This window comes from Aphelocoma coerulescens, chromosome 7, assembly GCF_041296385.1.
Source record: "Aphelocoma coerulescens isolate FSJ_1873_10779 chromosome 7, UR_Acoe_1.0, whole genome shotgun sequence".
Classification (NCBI taxonomy): domain Eukaryota; kingdom Metazoa; phylum Chordata; class Aves; order Passeriformes; family Corvidae; genus Aphelocoma; species Aphelocoma coerulescens.
Window position 1 is genome coordinate 9,180,206 of NC_091021.1, and position 17,247 is coordinate 9,197,452.

The window sequence follows — 17,247 nt, forward strand, 5'->3', positions numbered from 1 at the left end:
CTGGTCATTTAGTGCCATTTCACTCTAATTCACACCAAGGGATTTACTACCAAGAACCTCAGTCACCCTGCCTCAGAGGTCAAAACACCATCTTCCCACACAGCATGCCCCAGGCCCTTTAGGAATCCAGATGCTGACTGATGTGGGCCTCTGAGGAGGGAAGTTTAGATTTGAAATAGCAGATGGACCCACAGAGAAAACTGAGCTCACCAAGCTTTTGGTGACATCTAAGTATTAAACTATTGATCCAAGGGCAAGACACCTAAATTCTGGTTAGATTTAGAAAAGACAGGACAACAGTGCACACACCCACTGCTCCACAGGAAACCTGGTCACATCATTAAATGCTTCTAAGATAAGAGAGATGAGATTCTACTGAGGTGCTCCTCCACTGCTGTTTCTTGCAGAAGAGATGTTGATGACCCTGGGAACATTCCCACCACCTGCAATGAATTCTTTGTTCTGAATATCTCAGAGTAGTTAGAACAATTTGAAGCAAGCATACAGGATATACCAGACAAAATGAGTAAGTTAAATGCTCATAATTCAAGATCAAAATGAGGAAATAAATTCAGAAAAAGAACCTGTTTGAAAGCCTCTTGCAAATCAAACTTAATAGCAAGCATTAGGAAATACTTGAATTTTTAAAATTGTATCGAAGCATGAAGGACCAGCTTCACGAGCTGAGCCTCTTGGAAAGCAAGAAATCAAAGTCTGAGCAAGTGCTTGGTCTTCCTCTTAGTCACACCCTCAAGACAAAGCAAAGGGTAACTAGCAAGAAGTTCACTGGTTACAGCACATGTTCAAATGAGCCAGTATTAAATCGTTGAGTATAAACTTATTTCATTTCTGTGTTCTTTAGAGCAGTTAAAGATTACTCAAGGCATAGTGGTATCTATTGGTCTCTGTATATTCTACAGACAAAGAAAAATGAAAACTCTTGCAACAACTGAGGAAATACAGTTGGAATGAATTAAGATTGAAGTCTGACTTAACAACATTGTTTTGTCACACTGTCTGCGTAAATCACTGCAGGAAAACACCAATTCACTCCTTCAATGTCTGTGTAACTATCCTTGACTTACAGACGATGTAAACTCCCAGTCAGAGTATGACAATCACATAAAATGCAAAAGTATAATTTTAGTAATGTGATTAGTCCCACAAGAGCTTTAACCACATCCTTACAGTTAATCATGTAGCTAAGTGCTCTTCCTAGCCCAGACCCTACACCCTAGACCAGACAGTAGCTTAGTGCAGAATTACACTTTCACAAGGACACAACCCATTGTCTGTGTTAAGACATTCCACATGTGCCTCTTTTCATTTGTCAAGGGGACACATTTGCACCTGACTCATGTTTGTATTTAAAGTTATTGTGCAGGTATGAGTCATTCTAATTTTTAAAAGTCTATGTATGAGTACATATTCAATAAAATACTCAAAATCCATATTTATGTGGATTTGCAACTTTTTGTTAAAATATGAATTGACCATGAATATATTTATAATCACTACTCACATTTTTATAAAGTGTAATATACGTAAATGTATACATAGACATATCAAAATATATGCAGAGGGAGCAAGATGAAGTACTGGAATGATCAGTTTAGTGTAAATACACAGACATAACATGGGGAAAAAACACCCCTTGCTGTATTAGGAGCTGCAAAGCTTGGATGTGGGGTGGTTGGTATTTTTATTTGGGGTTGGGGGTGGGAGAAAACCTCTGTTTTAGGTTTGTTCCCTTTTTGTTTTTATTATTGTTTTAAGCACAAGCCTGAATCCCATCTCCCACATGGGTCTGGCTGGACCCCCACCTATGACCTAATAACAGGCTGCCATGCACTCCAGCAGAAACATTTGTCTGACAGCTGGCTGAACCCTCTGGGTACCCCTCACGTATCATTATTCCAATTAGATTGACACCTCTGCCACAAGCTTCAGCTAAATCCACCGTGAAACCTGTGTCCAGAGGCCTGGACTATCTCGTGTTCCTTACCAGGGGCAGGTAGCCACAGGGTTATTACTACAGTCTGTTAAAGCTTTTTATGTGGAGCAAAGATTAGCATTACACTATAGGAAGGCTGACAAACACAGCACACCTGGACTCTTTATTTAGATGTATTTTGCAGAGTACAGGAAACAGTTTTTATTACGTGCCAGAGAAATAACTGTAAGAACAAATCTGGCTTCAAAACTGAGAATCAACCATACTGCAGCCAAAAGTGGTGCCAATCTGGCACAGGTGTACAGTAAGGGAGCAGGTGGAAGATAAATCCTATTGTAGAACTCTCAAGGATGCTTATCTCACCACAAAGAATGCATGTGTCCCTGATACTGGTTCAGTTTTTTACTGTCTGCTTCTACTGGGGCTGAGTTTCTGCTCTGGAAGACACCATAGGAAAATGGGAGATCACAAAAGCAGGCTTGGAACCCTCCACAACTTTTCAAATTAATGACTGTTTCTGAGGCAGAGCTGTCCCTTCCTTCCTAATGAGCTTAAGTAGTTCATTAGATTTCTGATCAAAAGTAGCTCTAAAAGTAAAATTAGAAAGAGTAAAAATTGTGCCCTTGAGCCAGTAGAAAAACATATTTAGTGATACTGTGTTAAAATTAAGATATTGCTCATTCTGACCTGAGCCAGCAAGGGACAATCAAAGCCTGGAAACTCCAGGGTGGTCGTCAGGGTTTGGCTTGCTCTATAGGACTGTATTCCCACCTCTAGGAATGTCACAGGGACAGTTGCTGGCATGATTTCTCCAAATCTGCAGTATTACACAGACAACAGAGGACTTTCTGGGAACAAAAGACCAAGTAATTGCAGTTTTATAGCTCCTGTGCTTAGATTGGGGTTCTGACTTTCAGTCAGCATTTTTAGCTGTCACATTTTGGAGGGGAAATAACAAAAGCAAGGAAGCAGCAAGTAAAATGAGGGCAGTATATAGCATCACAGTTGAAAGGAACAGCTACAATCCAAGCTCTTTCAACATCTAAACTTCTCAGCAAGGGTAGAATTGAACATGAAACATTTCATAAACCAGTCAAAATAAGATACATAATTTTTTCCTTCATTCAATGCAGGCAAACGGTGAACTCCACAACATAACCAGTCAGTACACTCAGTTTCAAACCACATATCAAGAAGATGTGCCTGTGCAAGCTGAAAGTGAGATGGAAATGCAGCTGGCATCAAGAATTGCTCACTGAGGTCAGACTGCCTCCCTACTTCACTGAAGTCATGTGCTGAGGTCTCATCTCTTACAAGATGGGTCCTCAGCAACAGGCTGCTTTCCTTAAAATTCTTGGGCTTTCCAGTAAGTATCACAAATACAAACCTTAAGTACAGCTGTTGTCATATTTTTTCTTTTCTAAGTGCTAGATGAGAGAATCATGGTTCGTTTTGAAGTCTATCTCTTATAGATTAATTATAGAAACTTTTTTTTAACTGTAGTTTCGTCTCAAGCAGAGACAAGCCATAAATTAAAGCATAATCACTTAATAGCAATTATACATGTAAGTTTCACCTTCATCGCACTTTGGAATATTTCCTTAATTAATGACATGTCTTTCTGCTGTGCTAAATGTAGCAACCCAGAAGTCTGGATTCCAGCTGCTCCAGAGGGATGAGCACCTTGCAAGATTTTTGCCTGTCTCTCACCCACCACAGTGCCTGGCCTAAAGTCTCTCATTTAGAGTCCAGAAGCCTGTAAAGTGACCTGCTACAGCAGGGAGGAGATCATCCTCTCCCATGTTCATGCATTTCTCGGCCTCCCAACAGTTGTCAAGTGAGTTCCAGTTCAAGATAAACAAGCAGGAATGTCTGATGCCCCAGGAGTGGGGTGTATTAAACAGGGCCCCCACACAATTGAGAAGCAGTGGGTCCTGCACAGCACAACATGTTTCTCTCACCTTGGCAGGCAGCACTGCCAGGAAGCCACCAGCTCAATACAGCTCAGCCTGAATTAGCTATTACTTTTTAAAAGCAGGACCAGCAACATAAAAATAGCAGCAATGTGAGATTATTTACTGACTTTGAGTTTCAGGGCTGTTTAATGTCATTATAAGAAAGTGCAACCAGCTACTTTCATTGAAGAAACTATGGCTGTTTAGAAACAAATAATGAGGGAAATGCTGCCAGTTTTCAACATTTTACAGTAAAAAAAAAAAAAAACCAAACTCAAAAAGCCCCAAAACACCTTCTGGGTAAAAAACCCTTTACAAAGTTTGGCATCATGAAGTAGAGGTTAACTCAAGGCTCAGAGGTCAGTAACAGTGTTCCCAGGGAATGCTACTGAATATTTTGAATCAGGCTTTTAGAAACTCTCAGTTCCCGAGTAGAAATCTAAACCTCACATGAACCATTTTCTCCTGTTTATAAATTCTGGGGGAAACAACCTCAGGCATATGATTGAAATTCTCATATAAGAACTTAATAATTGTTAAATAATGTTCTCTCCTTTTTTTAATACTATTTTATGAACTTAAAGTAGGGTATTTGGTTTTGAAAGGCTAAACAAGCTGGTGTAAGAACAAGCACTTTTTTAAAGTCTTGGAATTGAAAAGGAGGTTATTTGGAAGATACAGCAATAAGTACACAATCCTTGACTCATCAGACATCACTGGCAACATATGATTAATATAAACCAAAATGTAAGAGGTGTTTCATAAAGATTCCTTTGGGAATTACTTCTGTGCACACACGTGCCTCATTAGATATGTTAAATGCACTAATGCTTGACTGTAGAAACATCAACTCCCATGTAGTAAAAAAATAACATGGTTTTAAATTTTTTGCTCCTCTTTTTTTAGAGATTCAGAAATAAGAGTTGACAAGGAAGAAAATGGAAGAAAGAAATGGGGCTAAGTCACCCAGGTATGAATACTTGTGTAGTACCTTTTAAACAGGCTCTAAATGGTTCCTCAGACCAAGCAGGGAGTATTTAAGCCTTAATATACAAGTTTCAAAGCCAGTTGCACTATATTGTTCAATAGTGTTATAATCTCTAGAAAAAAAACCCTGGCCAATATAAACTGAAATCTAACATTCTTTTCTCTATTTTTTTACTATTTTAACAAGCATTTTCCAAATTTGCAATTGATATATTTAGACAACAAAATGAGGGCTGAGTGCTTGCAACTGCTTTTTTTGTATGCCCGTGGAAGTGATCAGCAATTCCAGAATCTCACTTGGAGACCTGCTCGTTTTAAGTTTCTGTGAAACAGAGGCATTGTTCTTCAAAACTATGTCACAGCTGTTCCTCATAAGCAATTTTTAAAAATGTCATTTTCTTATCCTTACAAATGTAAGTCAAATAAAATTACTCCACAGCTGCTGGGTTTCTAGCTTTTCTAATTGTATTTATTCACAGATTTCCTTGGCTTTTTAAAGTGGAACTAGAAACAGAAGTAAACAAAAAAAATCCAACCCAAAAAACACAATGCATACATCGATGAATCCTCCTGAGTGCTTTAACATAATCCAAGGCAACTTTCTCCATGAAACAAAATGAATGAAATTTGCTTATGGACCCCATAGCTTTGCAAACCCTTCAACTAGAACAAGAGAAATATGTGGCTGGAAGCCAATCGGCAGCCAAATGTGTTAGATGTGTTCCATTTATTATTAATGAGACAACATTCTATATAGCAGCAACAGGGCAGGCAAGTAAAGGGTTGCCATGGAGATAAGTTACTCAAGATGCTGCTAAAAATACTCCCTTCTTCCCTTACTGTAATAAATATTGCATTATGTGAAGGCTAACAATGATGATATCAAATGCCATCTCACAAAGGCTTCCAGCTGTGAGCATTCTGGCTACCTAATGGATTGCCCGATGGAAACACGGCACTTCTTGCCTGTGGATAGCAAAGGAGCCCATTTTTGCCCTTATTCCATGGTTAAATGTTAGGTGGCAGCTGTTGACATTATTAGGACAAATATTGCTCCCTACTCAGGGTAGATTTCTTACACCATTGTGACCTTGGGAGATTACAGTCATGTTCTGGGAGGAGATGCAACTTAAACTGGAAAACAAACATATGGAAATGTCCTTTGAACAAGATCACAGGAGGGTATTAGGCCTTGTCTCTGAGGACTGTGGTTACACATTTCACCTTTTTCCTGCTCTCCAGGTGCCTTAAGATTATCAAAGACTCTAACAGTACCTATTAATCAGAGACAAAAAGAAAAAAAAAAAAAAAAAAAAAAAATCAGGCTTTTTGGAAGGATTCTTCCCCACCTTCAGCTTTCTCATAGTTTAAATATGTCCAAGAGTTAGAAAAAGCTATGTTGCAACATTCTTTGTCCTCCACAAAAAGTCTTTAAAAACACGAAGCTTCCATTTTTTAGTTTTATTTTTTCTTCCTCAGTAAAACTTTTGAATGACTCTGATAGGAAGTGAATCTTAATCAACCAATTTAGCTGAGAGATTAAAACATTTAATACCAGAGCAAAACATAATTCAGGTCTTTGCAAATGTCATAATCATTCTTACTTTTCTCTGCTTATGTTCTTTAAAAGATGGAATTCACATTTATTTCTTAGTTTATCATCTAATCGAACAAAGGAATTATTTTCATAGAATCCCAGATACTACAGGTGGGAAAAGATCTCAAACATCCAAGCTTTGTCCTTGTTAAAGCCTGCTGCAGAGTAGTAGATCATGTCTGGCCTGTTTTCAGTCAGAAACTCACCTTCAGCACTGTAACAGTAGAGCTTCTTGCCAGTATACATAATCATATATAGAACTCTCATATTTCCAACTCAGCTTAAATCATTTTGTTTTGCTTAGGGTGATAGTATACTTATTTTTCAGTAGAATAAGCTATATTTAAAAAAATAGGCTAATAATTACACTCGAAAACCCCAAGAATTGTTCCTAGAGAAACAGAAGGCAGGGTGGAAGTTTTAATTTTGCCATTTATCAAAGTGCAAGATCGTATCTGCTGTTAATAGGCAGCACAAAGCACACATGGGAAATGCAACCAGGGAATTTAAGAAAATGGCGTAACACTACACAAAACTTCTGCCAGTGTGTCCCAGGAGCACAGAGTTCTGTGATCAGCACCATTTCCCCTGCAGTGGCACACTTTATCGCTTTGCTGAGAGCAGGAACGTCCCCTTGACAACACACACAGCCACTTCCTTCAGGAACACTGATTTTAACTATCATTTTTCCTCTTTCTCTGTGTGTACTCTGTTCCTACCTATGATGGCACAAAAATGAGCTCTCTAACACTACCCCCCAAGCACACTCAGCTGCTGGCTGAGTAAACACAGGAGCAAGTCTGTCCTGAACAGCAGGTGAGCCTGCAGTCACAGAAATGTCTGGGTACTTCCTCAAAAGAAAAAGCACTCTTCAAAATAGGCCTCCCTGCCATGCGTAATTCCTGCTTCTCCCCTTTACCTAAAGAGGTTACTTCACTTTAAATGCTCACCTGGGCTCAACCCCACAGAGCCTTTAAGCATGGGCTTTGTGGTTTATTTGTTGTCTCTAAAGGACTTTACACACTTTTGGTACAGTATTAATGATATCCCTACTACCATTTCATGGATAATAATCTGACTGAGATGTGCCTGTGGCTCTGTAAGCTCTCTCTATTTGACTCTCCATCACCTTCCACTGCAGCAGGTTGCTTAAAGCCCCATCCAACCTGGCCTCAGGTACTAACAAGGATGGAGCATCCACAGATTCGCCAGACAACCTGCTCCAAAAGGGGTTTATCCCCTTGAATAGACTGTTCCAGTTTAATGATTCTTCCTGAAATGGCATAGAGCTATTTCTCTCTATTTCAAGAGCAGGTTGATATTCTTTGGGAAGGGACTTTTTATTTGGCTTTTAATTTCTCCACTGCTGTTATGTACATTTACCCTGTGCTAGTCCTTTTTTCTCTGTTGATCCAAGTGAGATGTTCTCCTGCTTTTTACAAGCCCACAGCTCTCCTGTGACCCTCCAGCCTCCCTCTGAAGGCTCAGCACCAGGCAGCTCCCAGTCTGTGTGCTTTGCCACGCAGGTGGAATCACAGTGACCTTGGATGATACATGTGCTGGCCAAGCCTCCAGAGGACTGCATTATTTCTGAAGTGAGGCTTCCTGTCAGATGTTTTAATACACAGCACAGATTCCCGTTCCAAACAGACACTTCACTTGGAAAAAGCATTCTCTTATTTTCCACATCCATTACATAGAGGAGAATTAAGAAAAACAAATCTGCTTTTAAGCATAACCTGATCATATTTGCTCCACCAAATCTTCCCTTTTTTTTTTTTTTTTTTAATTTTTGGCAAGTCTTATGGTTTGTATATGCCAATTATAACAGCACAGGCAATAAAAACAACAAGAAAACTCCAACCCAAATATCAGATATATGGGAACCCCAGAGAATGGTGTTTTTAGGAGAGGACTGATTTGTACGAGACTACAACTACACTGCATAAATACACTCAGTGTAAGAACACCTCAGCAGTTGAAGATGTCAAACTACAGCAGAAAGGGCTCTCAGAAGGACAATGTTTATCTTCTGTATACTTTAGATATCCTTGTTAGCTAAGCAGAGGGACACTAGGACAACACTGACTACATTTTTAAAACAAAAAAAAAAACTTCAAAAGAGAAAAAAAAGCCAGTAATGAAAAGCAAAGTTGTTGGGGGATTTGGGTGGGTTGTATATTTTTGTTTTGTTGGGTTTTTTTGTTGTTGTTTTTGGTGTTTTTGTCTGTAGGTTGGGATTTTTTTTGTTGTTGTTTTGTTATAACTTGGAAGAGGATGTGCATTAAAAAAAAAAAAAAAAAGATTAGCAAGATTTAGAAGCCAAAATATCAAGTCATAAAAAGTCCAGGAGGATAAGATGACACTTTTCTATCAATTAATTATCACAACACACTCCTAAGCAAAATGGTAGATAATACACCTTGAAGACTGGATGCTTTTCAGGCAGAAATGCTCTAGCTAACCACAAGTTCTGCCTTAAAGAAAAGTTACATAAATATAAGAAGAGTTAACAAATCTCATAATACAGGTACTGGTTTAAAATTAATGATCCCTTCCAAGTTTAAATGCAAACTGTAAAATACCTTTTGTACAGTTTATATAAATTATGGTAACACATCCATTTCTACCTGAAATATTTCTAACTCTAAAAGAAAATAAAGCTCTATTATACAGTGGCAATATTGCTCACACAGATCAAAATTTTAAGAATGACTTCAGATGTGACACGAAGTAAACATGGCAGCAGAGAGTCCATACTACGGCTTAAGCATATATTTAAGACGTTTTTGAACAGAGAGCTTTCAACAGTCCCCCTAGGAATCCCCTGAGAACAGTCTCCTTCAAGAGCAGGAGCACTGAGCTTAGAGGCTTTTGTTAGTTCCAGGTCACTGCTTTCCTGTTCTTGCTCAGAATATGAAGTTCTGCATTAGTCCTTCACCATCACACCTTTATGATCCCTTTACAGATACTTCCACTCAAAAAACCTAATGGGCTCACGTGTCTTAGAGCTAAAGTGTTCTAATTGGTTGCTACCTCACATGGTCCTGCATTCAAAGGTCACACATAGTCAGGCCAAATATGCAGAAACAATTCATTAAAAAATAAGTTAAATTCAGTGTAGTTATAACTAGAGAGTGGTGCCACATGTTGAAATTACATATATGCAATGATAAATTCCACCTTGGTATATTTTGGTCTTAGTTTAGTTTCTCTTTTCCATATTTGAATATTTTTTAAAAACATCCATTACCACTTCGGTAATTAATCAACAAATGTCACTTTCCATTAAAGCATATTTAATCGTCACAAAAATTAGGAACAACTAACAACCAAAACCAGTATAATTACTTCTAATGCAAATGTGCTAATTTGAATTGTGGAATACTTCTTTAAGAGAAGTCTGTGTTAATTGGGGTCTGCTCATGAAAGCAAGCTGCTAATTGAGCTGGCATGTGCCAGATAGACTAGTCCAACTGAAAGAAAGACAATATTTGCAATGTAACACTGATTTTAAAAGTTAACATTTTAATGAAAAAAGCTGCTATCAGGCTCATGCCAGTTCAATTAGTCACTCCTTCCCATGAGCAGACCCCAATTAACACACTTTTTCAAAAGAAATATCCCACTGTTCAATTAAAATGTGGAAGCATAGATGATTACCCAAATCTATTTTGATAATTAGTCTTGATCTGTCTCAAATGTGTTGTTTCTGAACTGCTGCATCATCAAAACTTATGGATTATTTTCGAACAAATGCTTTTCATCTGCACTAAGCAGGCTCTGTCTGTACAACAGAACCAAAACAGCCCAACAATCCAGCAGGGGCAAGGTAACACCTTGGTGCCTGTTGGCAATAGCAGAGGTCATAGTACACACATTATGGTCAGATGGAGAAATCAGGTGAAGAGGATTTCTGTTGTGAGTTCTTGTACAATCCTATGACAAACACAAGTAAATAAAAGCCAGCATGGGTTGATCCAAAGCCTAAGGTCAATGAGAATCTGTCTTGATTTCAGTAAGTGTTGGATTAGATTCTCTCCCATATTGCATGGGAGAAGAGGAATTATTGCAGTGCACCAGGCAGTAGGAGCTGGCAACTTGGCAAATATTGATTTGGCATGGTAACTGCTATAATATTGATTTTAAACACAACTTGAATATAGATTTATCAACCATTCTGCAGCACTGTGTCAACGTGCAAAAACGACAGCCTTTGATGGCTCAGTAAAGTAACAACAGTGAGGATGAACTAAGGAGGAGGAATGATCACTGCAAATGTTCCCTCAGAAGTATCATGATACACATACCTGGGGAGCTTGTCACGTAACTGAGCTATTGACAGGATAGGTAAGTTGTGTCTAATTAGCCAAGAGAGATGTTAATCAATAGAGTCACACAGAATTTGGGAATTTCCCGTGTAGTTGGGAATGCAGCATAAAATACAGTGGTTTTCTATGGAAGGAATTGATCTCACCTACTAGTAAGTTAAAACCATGCTTCTTACCATTGATCCCTTCCAATCAATATTAGGCTTTTTGCTTGATACAATGGAACAGGCAATCCTGAATTCACAAGTACAGATGGATTGAAGGCAGACATGCCATCACTAAAGCAAGCAATGTGCAATTACAGTGCCCCTGCAGTCCACTAGCAGTAATCCCGGCTCCAGCAGGAGTCTTTCATTTCATGGGTGGACTAAACTTCTGTTATTACTACTTGTCAAAAGTAGTTATCACTGTGATTCCCTGAGGAGACATTCTTACTGATCTAAAGTGTCTTTAGAGAGTGCAACACAATCATCCAGTCTGAAGGAGAACATACAAATCTATTTGCCTTAGGATATTACATGCTTGCTAACTTGTCACTGTTGCACCTAATTCCATTACCTAAAATAGTATGCAGGTATTCCTGTCACCAAGAATTTGTATTTAAGGCAAAACCCCCAAAAATCCATAACCCTGCTTTGGAAAATTATTTTGGGTATGGTCAAATCAGAACAGTTAGTTAGGTATCCATCTCCAAAATACCGAGGGGATAGGGCAGAAGATCTCAATGGCATATGGTCTTTAACTTACATATTTACTTTCCTTGAGACAGGTGCTGTAAAAGTACCACACACCTTCCTAGTACTCAGAAATAATATCAAATGTGAAACATAAAAGAAGTTTGCTCAGTACCATATTTTCATTGTGAAAAGAGGCTGCAGTTCCTGTTGGAACTCCATTAATTTCTGTGACCCCAGGGCACCAGGATAACTCCAGAGGCTCGACTTGAACTGAGAAACTGCAGTGAGAGTGGTGCATTTGCTAAAGGACCCCAGAAGCTTTGCTGCATAAGGACCTCCCCTATGCAAAGGGCTTGAATAAAGGCCTTGAGGAAGGTGGTGCAGGATTATGCAAGACAAGAGCTGCAGCTGGGAGACTGTAGCCAACACCTGGTCTGGCAGGCAAGAACCAGCTTCAGACAGGTCAGTGCAAAGGACACCATTGGTGTCTTTCAAATGAATATTTTATTTTTCCTGTGGATAGAGTCTGCCTTCTCCCTCTAGCAGCAATTGTAACAATGCTTAAGTAATGAATCTGTTTCTTCGCTTTCTGGGGTTTTTGTTTGCTTGGGGTTTTTAAAAAAAAGCCTGGAGCAGGAGAGACACAAGGTATGTCATCACTTTAATGTCAGTGGAGGTGCATGTCAGTGCATAATTTGCCTCACTTTTTCTAATCTTTGCAAGTATGCACAGCTACTCTGAACCCTCTCTGCAGAAACTTGGCCAGAAAAAAACCCTAGGGGTAGTGAGAAGGAATGAGAAAAACCTGCCTTTCAGGAGATGCTTTGCACCTCTGATGCCTCTTAGAATCATTCACTCTGCTCCTATACATGACAGACTCTGTTCCTACACCTAATATTGCCACAGTTATATCTGCCCCCTCTTTTTTCAAGCCATTTAGGTTTTCTTCCTGTTGATTGTAGCTCATTTACTATCACATAAGTTCTCATGCTATCTCAAAGTTTAAGTATTTGGCCTCTAGCAGCACACAACATTTTGTATTTTATTCAGAATTCCCCGTTCTCAGTTTGGTGGCAAACCACCAGCAACCTCACATTTAAATTCAGGAACTCAAACCCTTGCAAGAAACTTGCATAATTGAATGACTTAACACAGACATACAATTAATTTTTTTTTTCTCAGGATGGAGAGAGAGAGACACCATGTAAAATCAAAGCAAAGTATTTCTGTTTCAATCAAGGATTCAAAATCCAAAAATAAGTATCCTCAGTTTTAAGTACTAGGGAATCTTTTCAGTGGACTTATATTTTCAACAACTTCTCTAAATCTGGGTGGAAAAAACCCCACATTAAAATACTAATACTTCTTCCAGTTCAAACCTATTTATCTCTTGAGATAGTAGAAAAAGGATTTAATGTACTTCCACAGAAATTCAGGGCCTACTTGCACCAGTAGCTCTTGATACATTTTGATTCAAGTCCTCATTTAGCTTATCAAACAGAAAAATAATAGTTTGTGCTTTTCAAGCACTTCGACATAAACTTCAGTTTCAGGCTGAGAAAGAATACATTAAACACTCTGCATCACATGTATGAGCAAAGGATGCAAAATAAAGGCAGCCTGGGACCTCCCTAGTCAAAGAACAAAAACATTTGTCAATAATTTCAAGATAGTATGAGAGTTTTGGGTTTTTTTAACCAAAAAATAATGAAGAAAGCAAAGAAAAAAGGAGATCCCTATGACCCAGCTGCAAAAATAAAAGCAAAGTGCAGAATGCAGCAATAGCAGATCTAAGAAGACATTGTTTCTGAGAAAACTGAAGAAAGGGAGTCAGCAGGGAATGGGAAACATGTTCTCCATTTTGATGTTGGCATCTCTCAGGCTCCTTGCCAGAGGCTACAGGCATCCCCAGGGCCCACCCAAACCCACTCAGGAGACTTTACTACAGAAAGCTTCAGATAAGCAATTCAAGTATCTCCCTGTCCCCATATTTTGCAGGAAGTCTTACAGCAATCAGCACACAAGTGCCATTTTTTACTATTCTGTTCCCAAGATAACTCAGGTCTGTCCCTATTGAACTAGACTTGTTAGGCACTAACTTGAAGCTCAAGCAAGTTCCTTGGGTACAGAAGCAAACTCAGGGCAATGGGTGGTGCCAAATAAACAGGTTTTACAAGGCACTCCCGGCCCTGCACACAGTGACCATCATTAGTAGATATGCTTAAGATACATGATGCACATATTTATTTGGTCTGGCTTTACAGAGAACTAGACTTTTTCAGGTACAGCCAGAAAATTCACTACTCAAACACAGAGGCAGAGAAATTGGGTACATCTTAAGAAGACCAACCCTGTCAAACACTGTGGTGTTTGTGCCCATCTTACACAATCAGCAATTCTACCTTCTCAATACCTCATGTTCCAGAAACCCTAAAACAGCCAGAACAACTCCCTTCATCTTTGCATTTTCCAATCTTTCATCTCCTTAAGTCCTTGACTCAGGAGCGTCAGCGTCTCTTGATCTAATATACATTACAGAAAAAACCAAGTAATTCCATAAGCAGTGACTCACCCTCACAGCCTCTGCCTGGGGAATGCAGCTCTACAAAGGATGGCTCCAGCTTTGTGCGTAACTCCTTCTCCCTGAGCTAGCACCTGTCTGAGGGAAGGCAGAGCTGGGCAGCAGTGGGCAACTAGAAGGTGCCCCCAGCCCAACCTGCCTCATCACCAGAGCTTGGGAACAGCTGAGATGGCTCCACCCTCACCCACACACAGGTGCAGCTCATTCCCTCTTCTCTTCCAAGGCCCACTCAGGGGCAGCAAGTCCCTGTGCTTTGGCTGGACAGGTGAAGCCAATTCCCACTGCCCTGCCCACAGAAAGGGCCATGACACAGCCTTCTTTAGTCTCTCCTTGCCACCAGCGGTTGTAATGAGCTACTCCATGGCTTTAGAAATATAAACTGAGAGCTGATCTTTATAGTTAGTGTCGTCCTTTTCACACTAAGGGCAAACAAGAACTTTCAGAGCTTTCATGGGGAATCAAGAGAGCTGCCAGACCACAAAGAAGGCCAGTGGCCCACTTGGGACCTCCCAGGAGACAGAAAACCCATAATGTCCCACCTCTGCCTTTGATAGCTTGCTAAAAAGCTCCTGTTTGCACAGGCAGGCAGGCACTGTGTGCTGAGACTTTCACCTCTGTCAAAAAGAGAGGAGCCTAAGCCCTGACCCCTTTCCCAAGGTGCTCTCAGGCTGTGCCTCCTGCACTGTCACAACAGATTGGGCTGTGACAGGCTGGTCAGGAAAACCAGAGATGTTTTACATTTTCTGCTTGATTTGCAGTTCTTTTACCAGGCTGAGGCTTGAGACAGTTTATCCACTGGTATTTTTATTATGCTTTAGGAGAAAAACAGGTCTGAGGTTGACACTCAGCATTACAATTTCAGTACTATGCACATAAATTTAACTACTTAATTCCACTGGGCATTGGGTAAGTGGGGCAGCTAAACCCAGTATATTGCACAGAACATTTATCACTAACTACAGTATACAATTCCCTTTGCCATTTAGGCTTACACATTTTACAGCATTTACAATCATGCTGAATTATGCTAGAATTCCTATTTCAAAGGATTTCATGAATGTATTGCTTGAATGCTGCCAAACTCATTCTTTTTTTGTTCATGCAGACTTTAAGGGGAAGTGAGGGAGGTCCTGTGAGGCTGCTTATGTACTCTTGGATCCCAAGTACTGTTGGAATTTCTGAATTTCACTGAGAAGTTGCTAGAATAAAAAGTAAAGTGGGATCTGACTGAAAACTACAAATAGAAAACTGATGTAATTTTTAATCCAGTGCACCATAACTGCTAGTGAATGTTGATTTCTTACTGTATCTAACTGATAACAGTCTTTATCAGCTTTTTATGATTAGGGGAGGTCAGTAGGGTCCCTCAGCCTGGCTGGGACCCTACCTCTGTACCAGAGGAGAGTCACCCACCTTCATGCCCCTGGTGAGGGGGCTCACGGGACCTCAGTGGTGTCTGATGTGTCGTGAGAGGGTGGCAGAAATCAGCTCTTGCTTTCAAGTGAACTCGGCTTCCTCTCAGAGCAGCTCAGCCAGCCAAGGAGCCCCACTGTTACCTTTTATGAGGGAGAAATGTACTCGTTGGCTTGCAGCCATTCTCCCCTTGAAAACCTCCCAGTGTGTTTTCATGATTTAAACCTGGCTTTCTCTGGGCTGGAAAAAGAAAAGCAAGCTCAGAAACCCCCTAACTCTCATGACAAACCTCCCCCTTGTGCAGGGGGCACACCTGGCCTGGGACTCAGTTACTTCTATTTACTAATTTGGTGGTGCAAATTTTTGGATATATAAAACACTTTCAGCTGTAATCCTGGGTTGTGAAAATATCAGAAATATCATTCTAGGTCTCCTTAAATAGATGACAAAATGAATTCAGACTTCCCTACCTCTCCTATGCAAATCCTTCCTATGATCTTCCCAGTTTCCTTTATGTATCTTAGACCCTGAAGGTTTAAGAGTAATATTTCTGTAAGTGAGATACTATTAGATGCATTTAAAACTCTTCCTTCTCTTCTTGCAAAAAAATAAATTAGAATCAATTAAAAGAAAAGTCTTCTCACTCTGACTTCAGCTGTACAATAAAACTGTTATTAAAACTATTGTGGATGTGACAGAAATAAAGGAGGTGATGAGGAGATATTTATGATGTACAAAAAATGTCCAGGGAGTATGTCTAATGATGTGATCAGGATATTTTAGGCCCTTAATGCAGTGATTATTAATGCAAGTCTGCTTCCATGCTTATGCAAATAGGCCTGGGACATTACAAGAAATTTCCAGTCATGTTGCTTGCAAAGGCCAGGTGGGGAGGCAAGGCTGTCTGAAGCCTGAAGAGACTTTCTTAATGGAGTCCAACAAGATTAGTTGCCTTTCCCCACTACATGACTCTGTAAAAAAAGCAAATAAATCACTAACAGTCTCCTAATAGACTTAGCTCTCTCCTGTCCTGAATGAATATAGCTTGGAATAAGCTCTGCAATGGCTAACTTTGATATTACCACGGTGACTAGGTTTTTTCAAGGCTGCGTGGAAGATTTCCAAGTTTTTGAAAAGGCTGCCCCTTGTCCCATATGCAGGAGTGTAGAAGGCATCCTGCTGTTGGGCTGGAGACCAATTACTGGAACAGTTTTCACCTGATCAGGTTCTCCACCTGGATCTCTGAGGTGAAAGGGGTAACTGGAGTTCTCTCCCTTCCTGTGAGTAACCCAGCACATTCCTCCTCTGAGCCCTCTGTGTTAATGAATTTATTATGGACTGTGTGATATGCTGCTGCCTCACCCATGACTCAGCCACGTCTAGTGGAGCAGCCTGATTCTGACCAGACTGGCAGCAGCAATGCACTGAGCAGGGATTATTACCCCCTTTTCCGGGATTATCACATTTAATTTACCTTTTCTACTTTCTTTTTTTTTTTTTTTTTTACATTTAAATTATCATTTACATTTTCTATTATCCTTTTGGATCTATTTTTTTTTTTTTTGTAAATTATTTTCATGTTCTTCTGTGCAAGCTCAATTTTAAGTACGTTACAAGATGCTGGCCCACTCCTTTGTTAGTGATCAGTGATCTCAGCAATTCAGCATGCTTTCTGAGATGGAAATAATCCAGATAATCCCGTGAAGTGGGAAAATAAAATTGATCAGCATTTAGGTAGTTGAAATGGCCATG

At 39.8% G+C, this 17,247-nt stretch overlaps 1 protein-coding gene across 16 annotated transcripts in view; it reads right to left on the reverse strand.

The window, feature by feature from the left end:
• TMEFF2 (transmembrane protein with EGF like and two follistatin like domains 2) overlaps positions 1-17,247 on the reverse strand; it is a 610,527-nt gene that overhangs the window by 330,054 nt on the left and 263,226 nt on the right. For 6 of the 16 annotated variants that reach the window (XM_069022027.1, XM_069022023.1, XM_069022019.1 and 3 more), the window contains exon 1: positions 14,074-14,274. The exons of 9 other annotated variants lie outside the window; for them this stretch is intronic. The gene's annotated coding sequence lies outside the window, so the exon portion shown is untranslated. Of the gene's footprint in view, positions 1-14,073; positions 14,275-17,247 lie in introns of those variants that run through there. One more of the 16 variants, XR_011152233.1, reaches the window with a different exon arrangement.